Consider the following 6,192-nt stretch of genomic DNA (forward strand, 5'->3'; position numbering starts at 1 on the left):
AGATTCCCAGTGGCTGCTTGGTAGAATAGGAAACTACCTGCTTTGCTGTCAAATACTGAGACCGTTTGGTGGGAGCTTTTTCAAAGATTCTTGAGAATTGCAGCAATTTTCTTGTAAGCTTTTGAGAACCACCTATTTTGGTGCTTCAAGCTAAGAGGTTTTCTGTTTCTGCTTCTTTAACCTTCTAACTATAGTTTCTCTGCCTTTTCATAGCAACTTCTGTGATCTTTGCTCCCTTAGAGTTTACACCATTCATGTGAGCTCTATTTTCTATGTTCAACACTGTATTGTCAGAATATTTAAAGTGGCTGTTTTCCTGACTCAACCCAGACTATTAAACTCCAATGAATTATTTTACATTTTGGTTTGGATGCTTAAAGGATTCTTTACTTTCCTCTAATTTGCATCACTTTTTCCTGGCACATATTATCCATTTTCTTTCTTTCTTTATTTTTTTAATCTTTAAAAGGTTGTTTTTATTTTATTTATTTATTTATTATTTATTTATTTTCAATGGAGGTATAATTGACATATAACATTATATTAGTTTTGGGTATACAACAAAATGATTTGGTATTTGTATTTATTGTGAAATGATCACCACAGTAAATCTAGTGAACATCTGTCATCATATATAGTAATAAAAGTTTCTTCTCGTGATAAGAATTTTTAAGTTCTACTCTCTTAGTAACTTTCAAATATGCAATACATTATTATTAACTATAGTTGCTATGCTGTACATTACATCCTCATGAGTTATTTATTTTATAATTAGAAGTTGAAGTTTCTACCTTTGACTGTCTTTACCCATTTTGCCCACTGCCCACCTCGACCCCTGGCAACAATCAATCTATCCTCTGTATCTATAAGCTTGGTTTTTGTGTGTTGGTTTTTGGTTTTACGTTAAGTAAGATCATATGGTATCTTTCTTTCTCTGACATTTCACTTAGCAAAATGCCCTCAGGGGCCATCCATTTTGTCACAAATGGCAAGATTTCATTTTTTTAATATGGCTGAATACTATTCCATTTGTGTGTGTAATGATAGATACAGATATAACACATTTTCTTTACCCATTCACCCATTTAATGGATACTTAGGTTCTTTCCACATCTTGGCTATTGTAAATAAAGTTGCAATGAACACGTGGGTGCATATATGTTTTTGAGTTACTGTTTTCATTTTCTTCAAATAAACACCCAGAAGTTAAATTACTGGATCATGTGGTTCATTTTTGATTTTTTAGGAAGCTCTTACTTTTTTCCAACTTACATTCCATAGTAGGCATTCAATGTCTAGATTCAAGAATTTCTATTTCTGGTTTTTAAAAAATTATTTCTTTAAATACCTGTATATCTATCTATTGCTTTGTTTCCTACTCTATTATTTTTGTTCTGGTCTTCAGGGGCTCCAATTATTCACATAAGGAATCAGATTTATCAGCGCTTTCTTATAATTTTCTTTTTAATCTTTTAAATTTCTTGCATTTCTTAGACTTGACCTCCTTATCCCTTACTGTATTTTCCAGTATTTTTGGTTCCTTGTGTTGTTTTCAATGTGGCTTTTCAGTTCTTCATAAGTATATTTGAGATATACTAAAAATATTTTTGTTTACCTGAATTTCAAATTTAATTGAGCACCCTGTATTTAATCTGGCAACCTACAGGCTGATCCTCCACTTGGACCCCATCCCACGTGGCTCTGATTTTGAAATCCAGATTCAATGTTCTCCCATATTGCCAAGTCAGTAAGAACACTTTAATGAAAGGGAACACTGGGGTATCCTCTTCTCTTCGTCCCTCTTCCACTGTTCCTGCCATTCTCTTTCAGTATTTCTCATTTTTTTCCCCCACCCCTAGGATCCTATTCTTAGTATACTACTCTTCTTTCTCTGTGTGTTGTACCTGGATGAGTTATTCCTTTTTTATATTTTTAGACTTGTCTATATGCTCTTGATTCTGAAATAGAGCCTTGAAATATACCCTAAGCTTATGAGTCTTACCTACTCAGATATCAAATAGGTATTTAAAGCTAATAATGATCAAAACCCATCATCTATTTTCCATAGCTTTCTCTCTTCATATAATTCATATCTCAATCCATTGCACCAACTCTGGTATTTATATTAGACTCTTTTTCTCATCACTATGTCAAATTATTCTCTAAGATTTGTTAATTTTGCCCCATAAATATTAATCAAATTTATCTCATCACCTTCATTTCACTTACAAATACTCCAGTATGAACCTTATCTCTTCCCTGAACTATAACAAAAAATTTCAAATTGATTTGCTTTCCTTAGGTTTTGCATTAACAACTTTTTTTTTAATTTAAAAGAATCCCTCCTTCTGTGTGGGGTTGGCTTAATTTGTTGATTCTCCAGTTCTTTAAGGTGTAAAGAGAGCTGGTGTATTCTGGATTTTTCAATTTTTTTGAGGGAGGCTTGGATGGCTATGTATTTCCCCCTTAAGACTGCCTTTGCTGTATCCCATAGGTTTGGGACTGAAGTGTCTTCATTCTCGTTGGTTTCCATGAATTGTTTAAGTTCTTCTTTGATTTATTGGTTAATCCAAACATTCTTAAGCAAGGTGGTCTTTAGCTTTTAAGTGTTTGAATTGCTTCCAAACTTTTTCCTGTGGTTGAGTTCCAGTTTCAAAGCACTGTGGTCTGAGAATATTCAGGGAATAATCTCAATGTTTTGGTATTGGTTGAGCCCTGATTTGTGAGCCAGTATGTGTCTATTCTGGAGAAAGTTCCATGTGCACTCGAAAGGAATGAGTATTCTGTTGTTTTAGGGTGGAATGTTCTGTATATATCTATGAGGTCCATCTGGTCCAATGTGTCATTCAATGCTCTTGTTTCCTTATTGATTTTCTTCTTGGATGATCTATTACTGAGAGTGGCATGTTAAGATCGCCTTCTATTAATGTATTCATATCAATATGACTCTTCATCTTGATTAACAGTTGTCTTATGTAGTTGGCTGCTCCCGTATTGGAGGCATAAATATTTACTATTGTTAGATCTTCTTGGTGGATATACCCTTTAAGAATGATGTAGTATCCTTCTTTATCTCTGATTACAGTCTTTAGTTTAAAATCTAATTTATCTGATATGGTAATTGCTACCCCAGCTTTCTTTCTTTCTTTTTTTTTTTTTAAAGGAATGTCTTTTTTTTTTAAAGATTTTATTTATTTATTTGACAGACAGAGATCACAAGTAGACAGAGAAACAGCCAGAGAGAGAGGAAAAAGCAGGCTCCCCACCGAGCAGAGAGCCAGATGCAGGGCTTGATCCCAGGACCCTGAGATTATGACCTGAGCTGAAGGCAAAGGCTTTAACCCACTGAGCCACCCAGGCGCCCCTCCCAGCTTTCTTTTGAGGCCCATTGGCATGAAAGATGCTTTTCCATCCCTTCACTTTCAGTCTGGATGTATCCTTAAGTTCAAAATGGGTCTCTCGTAGACAGCATGTGGACAGGTTCTGCCATTTTATCCAATCCGCAACCCTGTGCCATTTTATGGGAGCGTTTAGGCCGTTCACATTGAAAGTGATTATGGAAAGATACATTTTTATTGACATCATGTTGCCTATGAAGTCCTTGTTTCTACAGATTGTCTCTGTAAATTTCTGTTCTATGACACTCTTGGGTTCTTTCTTCTTTTATAGAACCCCCCTTAATATTTCTTGTAGTGCTGGCTTGGTGATCACATACTCTTTTAAAACTTGATGGTCTTGGAACTTCTTTATCTCTCCATCCATTTTGAGTGTCAGCCTTGCTGGATAAAGTATTCTTGGCTGCATGTTCTTCTCATTTAGTGCCCTGAATATGTATCGCCAGCCCTTTCTGGTTTGCCAGGTTTCTGTGGACAGGTATGATGTTATTCTGATGGACCGTCCTCTGTATGTAAGGAATCTCTTTCCCCTAGCTGCTCTCAAGAGCTCCTGTCTAAAATTATTATTCATCAGTTTTACAGCAATGTTGTGGAGCATAAGGAATAACGTGGAGGACATTGGGAGATGGAGCGGAGAAGGGCATTGGGGGAAATTGGAGGGGAAGGCAAAGGGGGAAATTGGAGGGGAAGGCAAACCATGAGAGACTGTGGACCCTGAGAAACAAACTGAGGGTTTTGGAGGGGAGAGAGGGATTGGGTGAGCCTGGTGGTGGGTATTATGGAGGGCACATATTGCAGGGAGCACTGGGTGTGGTGCATAAACGATGAATGCTGGAACACTAAGAAGAAAAGAAATAAATAAAATTGGGAAAAAAATCCCTCATTTAGAAAAAGGCTGCAATACAGTACAAATAACATATTCTGAACCATTTTAATACAAGTGGCCATTCTGATATATCTGAGAGTACTTATTATTTCTTACAAACAAGGTTATTTTTCTACGTGATGGTAATACAACCAACAAAATCAGGAATTAACATTGTTACATTACTATCTTCTAATCTTTGGACCTCATTCCATTTTTTTTTGCCAGCTGTGCTAATAGTGTCTTTGTAACAAAAGATCATGTTCAGATTCATGCATTATATTTAGTTTTCATATCTCTTTATTGTCTTCTGTCTGGGACAGTGGTTCAGTCTTTATTTGACATTAATGATCTTGGCATATTTTGAAGATAACATGTTAGTTATCTTGCAGACAAATCTTTAATTTTTTTTAAACAAACCTGAAATTTGGACTTATTTGCGCTTCCTTGTGATTGGACCTAGTTGTGCATCTTTGGCAGGAGTATCACAGAAGAGATGCTGTTATTCTCATTGCATCCTCTCAGGTGGTGCAGGGTTTTGGTCTTGATTTTTCCAATTACTGATGATGTTCACATGGATCACTTTATTAGGGTGGTGTCGGGTGGGCTGCTCCATTGTGAAATTACTCTTTTCCCACTAGTATTGAAATATTTTTATAGGGAGTTACTTTGGAACTATGTAATATATTGTTCCTCATCAAACTTCTAATTTATTCATTTATTAATTTACATTAGTATGAATCAGAGTTTCCTGTTATATGCAAGGAGTTATAATTTTTATTTTTATTTTGGTACTCAAATTGTCCTAGGTTTGATCACTGAGAGCCCTTTAAGATGTCTTCTGTGTCCTGCGTGTCCATTTTGCTACATGTCCCCATCACTCTTTGAGCACTTCTTTGCTTTTAGATATAAAAAGATGGTCTGGATTTAACTTCTATTTTCCCTGCTCCAGCCCTGGGAACTTTCTCCAAATGAGCCCTCGTTTCTTTTACTGCAGGCTCGAATTTGGAAACCAAGATGTGGGTGCTAGTTGTGCTCATTCCTTTGGGGGTGAGAGGCCACTGCTCCAAAACCATCTCTGAGCTAGGGAGTATATGTGTATAGATACATACATATACAAACATTTACATCTATGTTATTTATATTTATTGAAACCCCTAAGTTTCAATACCTCTAATTTCAATTCATCATAAGATTCATGTTTGTTTTCTTCCTTTACATTTTTAATACTCCATTCTCTGACAGTGAGAAAGCTGGCTTCCATTATCCTTAATCTACTTGTTTATTTGATCAATCCCTAGTAGATTTCCAATTTTCATTATTGCCTCTACTCTCTTCCCTACATGGGTGTCCTCCTCATTCTGCTTGAGCTCTTATACCCCACACCAGGCTATAGAGTTGCCAGATTTAGCAAATAAAAATATAGGGTGTTGCCATTTGCAATGACGTGGATAGAGCTGCAGTATTATGCTAAGTGAAATAAGTCAGAGGAAGACAAATACCATATGATTTCACTCATATATGGAATTTAAGAAACAAAACAGATGAACAAAGGGGAAAAAAGAGAAAGAGAAGCAAAGCAAGAAACAGACTCTTAGCTATAGAGAAAAAACTGATGGTTACCAGAAGGGAAGTGTGTAGGGGATGGGTTAAATAGGTGATGGGGATTAAGGAGTGTACTGGTTGTGATGAGCACTGGGTGTTAAGTGAAGTACTGAATCACTATATTGTACACCTGAAACTAATATTACACTGTATGTTAACTAACTGTAATTTTAATACAAACTTAAAAATATTTATAGGATGCCTAGTTGAATTCAAATCACAGATGACTACAAAGAATTTCTTGGACAAATATATCTCATGCAATATTCAGAATATACTTATACTAAATATATATATATATATATATATATATATATATATATATAT

Source organism: Enhydra lutris, unplaced genomic scaffold (assembly GCF_002288905.1).
Source record: "Enhydra lutris kenyoni isolate GAN:26980312 unplaced genomic scaffold, ASM228890v2 scaffoldscaffold7, whole genome shotgun sequence".
In the NCBI taxonomy this organism is placed as follows: domain Eukaryota; kingdom Metazoa; phylum Chordata; class Mammalia; order Carnivora; family Mustelidae; genus Enhydra; species Enhydra lutris.